Source organism: Rhincodon typus, chromosome 8 (genome assembly GCF_021869965.1).
Source record: "Rhincodon typus isolate 14 chromosome 8, sRhiTyp1.1, whole genome shotgun sequence".
In the NCBI taxonomy this organism is placed as follows: Eukaryota; Metazoa; Chordata; class Chondrichthyes; order Orectolobiformes; family Rhincodontidae; genus Rhincodon; species Rhincodon typus.
The window spans coordinates 92,079,178-92,091,985 of NC_063339.1; the positions used below are offsets into that span (position 1 = coordinate 92,079,178).

Here is a 12,808-nt window from a genome sequence, read left to right on the forward strand (position 1 = left end):
GAATTCTTCCTGCACATGGAGCAGGGAAATGGTCTGACACCGGTGTGACTGCACTGGGTGGCAGCTCAGGTGGGGAACTGTATCACTGTCATTGTCCTGATATTTCCACAGTATCTCCATAGGGTAGGTATCTTTTGTCTCTCCTGAACGGATGATTAGATAAATTCTAATCCAATGGACAAAACATCCATATAGTTTCCCTCAATAGTATGCAATGCAACTTTATTTCATTGTACCTGAAAGCACTTTCCACATTTAGTTCACTGGAACACTCTCAGGCTGTGCAACTGTTACCATATGTACAATATGTAATAGGAACAAGCGGATATCATTCAGCTCCTCGAGCCTGTTCTGCCATTCAGTAGAATTGTGGCTGATCTAACGTTCCTTGTATCCATTTTCCAGTGTTTTCCCCCCTCATAAACCTTGAAAAATGTATCCCAGCTTTAAATATACACAAGGACTCTGCTCCCTCGACTCTCTCTGCCAAGAAGTTCCAAAGACTTTCAACCCTCTGAGAAGAAAATCCTCCTCATCTCGGCTTGAAATTGATGCTCTTTATTCTGGGGCTATGCCTTTTGGTCTGAGACTATGCTTTTTTGGTCCTCTCGAATGAGAGGCAACATCCTCTCAGCATTTACCCTGTCAAGCCCCTTCAGAATCTGATTTGCTTCAATGAGATCACCTCTCATCGTTCCAAACTCCAAAGAGTACTGTCCCACTCACTAACTCTGTGGCACTGGTTAAAGCTCTTTCCACTGTGCACTGATTTAGAACACTCGTTGATTTTTTAAAAAAATTATTTTTGAATCTGAGAGCCAGATGGTGACCTCTGGACTGTGAGCAGCAACTTGTGTTTAAAAGAATAAACCAGCTTTTGTTTTTGTTTTGAGACCAGGCCTGGAAGTTAACTGCAGGTTGGATGTTGATCAAAAACTCTGTAGACTCTTTTGGTCATGAATGAAGTCAGTATTTGCGAACTGGTGCAAGCAAGTCTGGGGGAGAACATGATAAAACAGATGGAAAGGCTGCAGTTATTTTTTGAACTGGAGCTTTTTGAGAAAAGGAGTTTGGCTGTGATGCTACAGCATGAAGATTTGACCTGTGTAACTGTGAGACCATGCATTATGGAAACTGCTTAAGTAATATGGTCAGTTTTGTTTTTGGTTTACAATTTCTCCCTTGACTGTTTGTTTGTTTATCACTCGTTGGTGTGACTTGGGCTGAAAATAAAGGGTATTGCTGTGTTCACTGAGGAGTAGTGCAGTACGTTGTTAGGAGATGCTTGGCAATGTGCTAGTGACTGAGATTGATGGAAAAGTGTTTGGTGCACATCTTTGTCACTGAACTGGCTGTCAATGTGAAAGAGGCTGAGGGAACTGAGCACAGAGTGGAGGGAGGGAACCAAGCAGGGTTGGAAATTTGGTCATTCTTTGCCCACCAACCCTTCCCCACCCGTACTCCCTTACCTCCCCACTCCAGCACCCATCCCACCTATCCGTTCCTCTCCCTTTCTCCAGGACCATCAAACTTCCAAAGATATTTTCTTATTTCGTACTTACTATGTTGCTTTTCTCAGAACGTTCTACAACTGGAGAACTGGATAGAAAACGAAAGACAGAGCAGCCAATCCAGAAGCTTCCAAAATCACTCTGCACCTCATTGACCTTCCTGAACTGCTAAAATCCATGTGGTGAAACTGCTCCGAATTGCTGTTCGGTAAGGAATTACAGGATTTTCTTACAGTGGTGATGAGATAATGCTGACATCTGTGTCAGTTAGAATCATTTTGTTGTGTACCCCATCTTTATAGAAATATAGAAAACAGGAACAGGAGTAGGCCATTGTCATGTTCAATCATGGCTGATCATCCTACTCAGTAGCATGTTCCCATTTTAGACCCGTACCCTTTGATCCCTTTAGCCCTATATCTATCTTCTTCTTGGAAACATTCAATGTTTTGGCCTTAACTGCTTTCTGTGGCAGCGAATTCCACAGGCTCACCAGTCTCTGAGTAAAGAAATATTTCCTCAACTCAGTCCTAAAGAGCCTACCCCATATTCATAAACTGACTCCCTGGTCATTGAGAGCATCTTTCCTGCATTTAACTTGTTAGCCCTGTTAGAATTTTATTGGCTTCTGTCAGATCCTCCCTCATTCTTCTAAATTCCAGTGAATTTTGTCCTAACCAATCTATTCTGCCCTTGTATATCAGTCCTGCAATCCCGGGAATCAGTCTGGTAAACCTTTGTTGTGCAGCCTCCATTGGCAGAACATCCTTCGTCAGATAAGTATTCCAAACTTGCACACAATACTCTGGTGTGGTCTCACCAAGACGCTGTATAATTTCAGCAAGGCAGCCCTGTTCCTGTACTCGAACCTTTTCGCTTTGAAGGCCGATATACCATTTGCCTTCTTCACCTCCTGCTGCACCTGCATGCTCACTTTCAATGACCTGTGTACATGGACACTAGATCTCATTCTCATTTCCTTTTCCTAAATCAATGGTGACTGACTCTGTCCGATCCTGTCACTGTTTTCCAGCGTTAGGCTAACTGGTCTGTAATTCGATGTTTTCTCTCTACCTGCATTATTAAATAGTGGGGTTACGCTAGTTACCTTCCAATCCAGAGGAACTGTTCCAGAGTCTATAGAATCTTGAAAGATGACCATTAATTTCCTCTAATCAAAACGCTAGTTTCTAAATGCATCCACTCTATCTTGGGCCACTTTGTTAAGTACTCTGAGGTGCAGATTACTGGGTGCTGGAGAGTTGTTGGTGTTTAATCCTGTCAGTTTTCCCAACACCATTTCCCCACTAACATGATTTCCTTCAGTTCCTCCCCAGCATTTTAGGGATATTAGTTGGGTCATTCTTTGACAGAACCAACATATGTAGTTAATTGGGTTGTCCACCTCTTTGTTCCACATTGTAACTTCCCCTGTTTCTGATTGTATGGGATTTTTTTTCATTAATCTATTTTTCTCTTCATTGTATCTTTAGGAGCTTTTACAATTAGTCTGTATGTTCCCTGCAAGCTTAATCTTCGACTTTATCTTTCCCCTCTTAATCACTCCCTCAGTCCTCTTCTGCTGAAATCTGAACTGCTCCCAGTCTTCAGGTCTGCTGCTCTTTTGAGCCAATTTGTATGCCTTTTCCATGGATCTAGTACTATCCTTAATACCCCTTATTAGCCATGGCATGGTCACCTTTCCCACTTTATTTTGTGCCAGACAGGAATGAACAACGGTTGCCGTTCTGCCAAATGCTCTTTAAATGTTTATGTTTTTGAGTTATGTTCCCCAATTTATTGTAGCCTGCCTGTGTCTCATACCATCACAATTTCCTCTATTTAGATTTTGGCCCCTAGTCCCTGAATCAACTGTCACTTTCCATCTTAATGAAGAGTTCTATCACTGAGTTCTTCACTCACCCACAAGGGACCTCATACAGATAGATTACTAATTATTCCCTTCTCATTACGCAATTAAAATCTTTAATTTAAAGTTGCCATAGTACCAGAAGACTATAGGACTGCTCTCTCTCTTGGGAGAAAGAGAGACAGAGAGAGAGAAAGAGAGATGACGAGGTGCTTAATTCTGAGGGTCGCCATACCTCAGGCCAGGAACAAGGTTAAGATGGTGGAATCTTCGTGGAGACCTCAACCAGTAGAGGAATTGAGCATGTGCTGTTGGCATCACTCTGCATCACAAACCAGCTGGCTAGCCGACTGAGCTAACCCACCCCCGGCCATTACACAGTACACAGTCGAGGATGGTTTATCCTCCTTTTGAGTTATAGAGTCCTACAGCACAGAGACAAATGGGTCCAGACCAATGAAAATGTCCATCCAAGCTAACCCCATTTCCCTACACTTGGTCCATATCCTTATAAACCCTTCCTATCCATGTATTCGTCCAAATGCCTTTTAAATGTTTAATAACAGATCACAAGATATAGGAGCTTGATGAAAGTATTCGGCCCATCGAATCTGCTCCACCATTTGAGCATGACTGATATGTTTCTCAACCCCATTCTCCTGCCTTCTCCCATAGCCATTGATCCCCTTACCAATCAAGACCCCATCTATCTCTGTCATAAATACACTCAATGACTTAGCCTCTACAGCCCTCTACGACAATGAGTTCTACAGAAACACCTCCCTCTGGCTGAAGAAATTCTTCCTTATCTCAGTTGTAAAGGGTCATTCCTTCATTGTGAGGCTGTGCCCTCAGGTTCTAGACTCTCCTACTAGTTGAAACATATTCTCTGTGTCCATCTATCCAGGCCTCTCAGTATTGTCTCAGTTTCAATCATAGAGTCAAACAGCACAGGAACGGACCCCCTCGGTCCAACCAATCCACGCTGACCATGTTCCAAAACCAAAGTAATCCCATCTGCCTGCACTTGGCCTGTATCTCTGCAAACACCTTATTCATGTACTTATCCAACTGTCTTTTAAACATTGTAACAGTAACTGTAGCCGCATCCACCACTTCCTCTGGAAGTTCATTCCACACACGAAACACTCTGTGCAAAAAAAAAGTTGCTGCTCATGTCATTTTTAAATCTTTCTCCTCTCACCTTAAAAATATGCCCCTTGGTCTTGAAATACCCCATCCTAGGGAAAAGAAACCTTCCGTTCACCTTACCTATACCCCTCAGGATTATATAAACCTCTATAAGGTCACCCTCAACCTTCTACGTTCCTGTGAAAGAAATCCCAGTTTATCCAGCCTCTCTTTATAACTCAATCCCTCCATTCCCAGCAACATCCTAGTAAATCTTTTCTCAACTCTCTCCAGCTTAATAATATCCTTCCTCTCACAGGGTGACCAGAACTGACCATAGTACTCCAGAAGAGGCCTCACCAACGTCCTGTACAACATCAACATGACATCCCAACTCCTGTATACAAAAGGCATGAGCAATGCGGGTAAGCATACTAAACACCTTCTTAACCACCCTGTCTACGTGTGATGTAAACTTCAAAGAATTAGGTAAATGAAGTGTCTCTGTTCTACATTACTATCGAAGGCCCTACTTTTAATTGTACAAGTCCTGTTGCTCCCGTTTGTTTCACCAAAATACAATACCTGTATTTATCCAAATTAAACTGCATCTGTCACTCCTCAGCCCACACACCCAGTTCATCAAGATCTCTTTGTAATCTTAGATAACGTTCACTGTCCATTGTACCACTAATTTTGATGTCATCCACAAATTTACTAACAATACTTTCTATCTTCTCATCTAAATCATTCATATAAATGACAAACAAAAGTGGACCCAATACCAATCCCTGTAGAATACCGCTGGTCACAGACCTCCAGTTGGAAAAACAACCCTTCGGACTGAAGGTCTGTGACCAGCGGTTCCTTGTTGTTTAGAGAATTTTATGTGAAATTGGCATACTCACCTTGAATTCCATTTACTAATTAGTTTAATAAGCAAGCCTTGTCAAAGACTTTATTAAAGTGCAAGTAAATCATGTCTACTGTTCTGGCCTTATCAATCCTCTTGGTTACTTTATCAAAAAATTCAATCAAATTTGTGAGACATGATTTCTCCTGCACAAAATCATGCTGACTATCCCTAATCATTCCTTGGCTCTCCAAACACTATCTTTTAGAATCACCTCTAACAATGTACCCACCACCAAAGTCAGACTCACAGGTCTATAGTTCCCAGCTTCTCTCCCTTCTTAAAGAAAAGTCTAACGATAGCCACTCTCCAGTCATCCGACGCCTCACCCATGTTATAGATGATACAAATATTTCTCAAAGGAGCCCGACAATTTCCTCTCTAACTTCTCACATCGTCCTGGGATACATTAGATCAGGCACTGGAGATTTATCCATCTTCATATTTTCTAAGGCCTCCAGCACTCCCTATCCTGTAAGGGGAGCTGTTTAAAAAAATCGATATTTATCTCTCAAGTTTTCTAGCCTCCTTCAGTCCAACTCGTCCGTACCAATCAAGTTTCCCAAACTGAAGTAATCCTACTTGCTTGCACTTGGTCTCTATCCCTCTAAACCTTTCCTATTCATGTAGTTGTCCAAATGTCTTTTAAATGTTGCAACTGTGTCTGCATCTGCCACTATCTCTGGCAGTTCATTCCACATACAAACCACCCTCTGTTTGAAAAGGTTGCCCCTTGGTTCCATTTTAAATTTTTCTCTTCTGAACTTAAAATTATACCCTCCAGTTTTGGACTCTCCTATCCAAGGGAAAAGCCCTTTCCTGTCACCTTATGATTTTATAAATCTCTATAAAGTCATCCCTCAAATTCCAGTGAAAAAAGTCCCAGCCTATCCGGTCTCTCCTCATAACTCAAACCCTCCAGTCCTGGTGACATATAGACTGTAAGTGTAGCATGAAGCCACACAGAGTAGAAAGTCAATCCAGCCGCTAGAAATATCTATTTCTTTGGCTCTTAGTCGAATAGTTTGATAGCAGGAATTCTCCAGCTTCACACATGGAGAGTGAACATTTGGGCTAGCTTTCTCCACAGTTAAAACTGACGTGAAATATTCATTTACTATCTCTCCCATTTCAAAGATGACCTCCTTGATATTTGAGGTTCATGACACCACAGATAGCTCTGCTGCACAGAGTGGGGAAGAAAAAGTGTGGCAGGGCTATAACAACAGGAATTCAACGGTCAGGGGTACAGGCAGGCTCTTTTGTGGCCGCAGACAAGAATCTAGGATGGTATGTTAGCTCCCTTGTGCCAGGATCTGCAATATCATGGAGCGGCTGCGGGACATTCTGAAGTTGAAGGGTAAACAGCAAGTGGTCATGGAACACGTAGAGACCATAGCTAAACAAAGGGATCAGTGCCTGAAAGCCGAATATAGGAAGATGGGAGATACACTAAAATACAGGACAGCAAATGTAATAATGCCGGACTTATTCTCAGTGCCATGTGCTGGTGAGAGAAGGAATAAGAGGATAGATCAGATGAATGAGGCTGGAGAAATGGTGTACTGGAGAAGGGTTTAGATCCGTCAGGCATTGGGACTGTTTCGGTGTTAGGTGGGACCTGTACAAATCTGACCAATTGCCCCTGGGCACAGCTGGGACAAATCTCCTTGTGGGAGTTTGCCAGTTGCATTGGTGAGTTTTAAACTGGTACGGCAGGGAAATGGGAACCAAAGTGTAGGCATAAATGGGTCAGATTCAGATGAGCAACTGGGAGGTAGAATATTAGTTAGTGATGCAGTCAGCAGTTCAGAAGGACAAAAGGAAGGACGATTAAATGAGGATCCAGTCTCTCTTCATACATCAATCCAGAGATCCCAGGAATCAGTCTGGTGAACCTTCTTTGCACTCTTTCAATAGCCTGGGCATCCTTCCGTGGGAAAGGAGAACAAAGGTACACATCGCACTCCAGGTGTGGTCTTACCATAGCCCTTGCAGAAAGCTATCCCTGTTCCTGTACTTGAATCCTCTCACTATGAAGGCCAATGTATCATTTGCTTTCTTCACTGTTTGCTGCACCTGCCTGCTTCCCAAAAAAGAGAATCAGAGAGAAACACAAAACAAAATGGTGTCAGAGACTCTGATGTAAAATTATAGAATACAATGTCCACATCCTATCTATGCTGTTCATAAAGCACCTACTTAATCTAGTCCCATTTTCCAGCACTTGGCGTGTAATCTATACTGTAGTGCCTTGTATGATCAACAAAACGTTCCTTCAAGATTGCAATGGTTCTGGCATCTGTCACCATTTCTGATACTGCTCGACCTGCTGAGTATCTCCAGTGCTTTTTGTTTTTACTTCAGATTTCCACCATTTTACTTAGGCCCTTACAGTCATAGGGTCGTACAACACGTAAGTAGTCCCTTCAGTCGACCTCGTCCATATCGACCAGATATCCCAAACTGACAAAATCCCATTTGAAAGCATTTGGCCTGTAACCCTCTGAACACTTCTTATTCATGTACCCATCCAGATGCCTTTTAAAGGTTATAATTGTATCTGTGTCCACCACCTCTGGCAGCTTGTGCCATACACGCACCAACCTCTGAGTGAAAAGATTGCCTCTCAGGTTCCTTTTAAATCTTTCCCCTCTCACATTAAACCAATGCCCTCTAGTTTTGAACTCCCCCAGCCCGTCCAACCCTGGGGAAAAAAAGGCCATGGCTGTTCACCCTATCCATGCTTCTCTAGAAGGTAACCCTTCAGCCTCCGACGCTCCAGGGAAAAAAGCCCAGGCCCTATTCAGCCACTCCTTTTAGCTCAAACTCTTCAATCCTAGCATTAACCTTGTAGATCTTTTCTGAAATTTTTCAAGTTTAACAACATAAAGTCATAGAGATGTACAGCGTGGAAACAGACCTTTCAGTCCAACTCGTCCATACTGACCAGTTCATTCTATACAGCAACCACCCTCTGCGTAAAGAAAGTTGCCTCATAGGTCCCAAATAAGTCTTTTCCTTCTCATGTTAAACCAATGCTATCTAGTTTTGGACTCCCCTACCCTGGGAAAAAGACCATGACTATCCACCCAATCCATGCTCTTCACGATTTTATAAACCTCAATAAGTTCACCCCTCAGCCTTCAATGCTCCAGGGAAAATAGCCCCAACGTATTCAGCTTCTACCTATAGTTCAAACGCTCCAACCCTAGCAACATCCTTGTAAATCTTTTCTGAACTCTTTCAAGTTTCACAACATCTTTCCGATAGCAGGGAGGCCAGAATTGAAAGTATTATTCCAAAAGTGGCCTAACCAATGCCCTGTCCAGCCGCAAAATGACCTCCCAACTCCTATACTCAATGAACTGACCAATAACAGCTAGCGTACCAAACACCACCTTCTCTATCCAATATCCCTGTAACTCCACGTTCAAGGAACCATGAACCTGCACTCCAAGGTCTGTTTGTTCAGTAACACTTCCTAGAACCTTTATCGTTAAGGGTATAAGTCCCCCTCTCGTAACATCTTTCCGAAATCAGGAGGAGTAGAATTGAATGCAGTATTCTAAAATTGACCTCACCAATGTCCTATACCCTTCAACATGACCTCCCAACTCCTAAATTCAATCATAGCATCCCCACATTCAGCCCATGAGTCTGCACCAACCATCTGAAGAGCATCTCACCCTATCCCTTTAACCCTGCGTTTCTCAAGGCTAACCCATCTAACCTGCACATCTTTGGACTGTGGGAGGAAACCGGAGTATCTGGAGGAAATCCACACAGACACAGGGGGAATGTGCAAATTCCACACAGAGAGTAGAATTGAACCCAGGTCTCTTTATCGATCAATGCACTGACCATTAAAGGCAAGAGTACCAAACACCGCCTTCAGCACCTGATCTACCTGCAACTCCACTTTCCAGGAAACTATTCTTAGCCCTTTGGCGGGATTGAGGGTATGGGGAGAAAACGAACAGGATTGAGTTGTAGATCTGTAAAATGCCTCTCCTTCATGCCTGTGTCTCCCAACTCTATTTCTTGCTGTGGTTTTGTGTCAACATTGACTAGTTCCCTTCCCTGAAACAAATTTATGAACCAGTTCAGTTTTAATGATGATTGAGCAGTTTCCCCAAATGTCATCTCCACAAGTGACCAGATTACTTTCTCTCAGTTTCACAATTTGTGTTCTTCTGGTTTCTCCTAATACGTTTGTTTTCTATTTGAAATGTTGATTTGCAATGAGAGATTTCAAATGATACCACATCTAGATCTGACAGTCACCCTGTTTGTAATAATTGAATCAGGATTTTGAACATTGAAGGAAAAAGCACTGTTCACACTGGGAGAAACACATACTGTCGTGTGGAAGAGTCTGTGAAGATTCATCTGAGATGTCCAAACGCCAGCGCAGTTACACTGGGAAAAGACTGTGCAATGTGGGGATTGTGGGAAGGGATTTCTTTACCCATCCCAGCTGGAAATGCACCAACACAGTCACACTGGGGAGAAGCCATTCACCTGCTCTCATTGTGGGATGGGATTCACTCTGTCATCCCACCTGCAGAAACACCGTCGAGTTCACACTGGGGAGAGACCATTCATCTGCTCCCTGTGTGAGAATGGATTCAGTTAGTCATCCAAACTGCTTCTACACCAGCAAGTTCACACTGGGGAGAAACCGTTCACTTGCTCCCATTGTGGCAAAGGGTTCAGTCAGTCATCCAGCCTGCGGATACGCCAACGCAGTCACACTGGGGACAGACCATTCACTTGCTTTGATTGTGGGAAGAGATTTACTTCGTCATCCAGTCTGCTGAAACACCAGCGAGCTCACATTTGGGAGAGACCATTCACGTGCTCTGAATGTGGAAGAGGATTCATTCGCTTATCCCACCTGCTGGGACACCAGCGCATTCACACTGGTGAGAAACCAGTCACCTGCTCTGATTGTGGGAAAGGATTTAACCAATCATCCAACCTGCCTGCAGAGACACCAGTGAGTTCACACTGGGGAGAAATATTCACTCAGTGAACTCACCTGCTGATACATCACTATGTTCATCCTGGAGAGAGACCATTCACTTGTTCCGTATGTGGGAAGGGATTCACTCTGTCACCCAAACTGTTAACACACCAGTGAAATGACACCGATGAATCCTGTTCACCTGCTCTGTTTGTATAAAATGATCTGCTGTTTGCCAACACAACAGCAAAATCACAGAACCGCAGGTGTAGGATTTTGCTTCTACTTAGACCAAGGAATGAACCTTGGTCATTGAGCCATTTGTATTGATATTATTAAACCCTGCTACATTCAAGGTCCTGATACTCTCGGTAAAATGTTGATACAAATGTATATCTGTATGATAAGTTTTGAAAATGATCACAATGCCATTGTACATCAACACACTTAAACTGGGTAAAGACTGTCTACCTGCATGTTGTTTGTAAAGTGATTTTGTGGTTCATCAGGACTGCTTAAACAGCAATGAGTTACCGAGAAACTGTCTGTTGGATTTTGATGCTGTTTCTGCCTATATCCAAACTACGTTTTCTGGACTTGTTTCTGATGATGTTTGTAAACACCACAGGTTCAGTGACTTATTTAGGATAAAAATAATACAAATGATCTTTTCATTAAAACTATGTTGCATCAATTCTGCCTCATTCTGAGTGCCTTAGAGATAAGATGATCATTTGTATCCTTCATATGAGCAGTTAGAAGAAGGCACATCCAGAGTGAGAGAGAGCCTGTAATGCTGGAAATTTAGTTACAAGTGCTGTGCGGCCACATGTAACCTAACTTGGCAAGGGGATGCGATCCAGAGTGAATGTCCAAAAGGGTAGGAAGCAAAGAGACGAATCAACAAGTGAGTCAGGAAGGTATCGACATTACAGGCCAGTTAAGGTACAAGGGAGTTTGACATGATTGAATGGCAATGATTTTAATGCTATGAGTTTGATGAACAAGGCAGATGAGTTCAGGATACAAATTAAAATCGGGCTGTATGAGGACATTGCTGTCATTGAGATATGGTTGAGAGAGAGGCAGGATTGGAGGCTTAATGCTCCAGGACACAGGGTCTTCATATGAGACAGCGAAGGAGGCAGAAGAGGAGGATGTCGCAATTATGTTCAGGTAATTTATTACTGCTTAAACTCCTTAAAGAAACCCACCTGGATAGAACTATCAGAGCAGGTAAGGAGGCAAATTTCAGGGAAATGTAAAAGTAATACGGTTGTGATAGCAGGGAATTTCAATTGCCTCAACATTAACTGTGGTTGTCATAGTGTGAAAGATTTGGAGGAACTTTTAAAATCGATCCAGTACAGCTTTTGAAGCCAGGATGTAGAAGTCCCAATGAGGAAGGGGGAGCTCCTGGAGCTAACTACAGATAACTAAGGCAGACATGTGCTTGAAGTATCAGTGGGGGGTATTTTGCAGACAGTTATCAGAACTCTTGAAAAGATTCAGCATTGTTATGGAAAAGGACAAGGATGGGCCTGCAATCAAAGCTCTAAATTGGTTGATTTTAATAAGATATGATTTGGCCAGAGTGCACAGGGAGCAGATACTTTCAGGTACATGTGCAAGTGGGAACGTAAATGGGGAGATGAAGAGAGCTCTAAGAGGAACATAAATTGATACTGTCAAGTAAAATAAAGCAAAATGCTCTGTTGTTTTACACGTACACGAATGGTTAAAGGATAAGTGGGAATGAGTAAGGCCCAGTAAGGACCACGGAGGTAATCTGTGTGCAGAACTAGAGAATGTAGGCCTGGACATATGAGCAGAAATTAGGCAATTCAGCCCACCGAGTCTGCTCTGCCATTCAATCATGGCTGATAAGTTCCTCAACCCCATTCTCCTGCTTTCTCTCCATAACCCTTGATACTCGAGAACCTATCTATCTCAGTCTTAAATGTACTCAATGACCTACCTCCACAGCCTTCTGTGGCAGTGAATTCCATAGATTCACCACTCTCTGGCTGAAGTAGTTTCTCCTTATCTCCGTTCTAAAAGGTCTTCCCTTTACTCTAAGGCTGTGTCCTGGGGTCCTAGACTCTCCGACCAATGGAAGCATCTTCCCAACATCCACTTTGTCCAGGCCATTCAGAATTCTGAAAGTTTCAATTAGGTTCCCCCCTCATCCTTCTAAACTCCAATGAATATAGTCCCAGAGTCCTCAAACGTTCCTCATAGATTAAGCTTTCCATTCCTGGGACCATTCTCATGAACCTCCTCTGAACCCAATCCAGGGCCAGTACATCCTTCCTGAGATATGGGGCCCAAAACTACATGCAATACTCCAAATGTGGCCTGGCCAGAGCCTTATAAAGCCCCAGTAGTACATCCCTGCTTTTATATTCAAGTCC

At 42.9% G+C, this 12,808-nt stretch overlaps 1 long non-coding RNA gene across 1 annotated transcript; it reads left to right on the plus strand.

The window, feature by feature from the left end:
• LOC109931388 lies at positions 1-11,025 on the plus strand. The gene is made up of 4 exons (XR_007262781.1): positions 1-123; positions 1,580-1,719; positions 4,832-4,937; positions 9,736-11,025. It is a non-coding gene; the product is annotated as an uncharacterized LOC109931388 (long non-coding RNA).
• Positions 11,026-12,808: the final 1,783 nt, after the last annotated feature.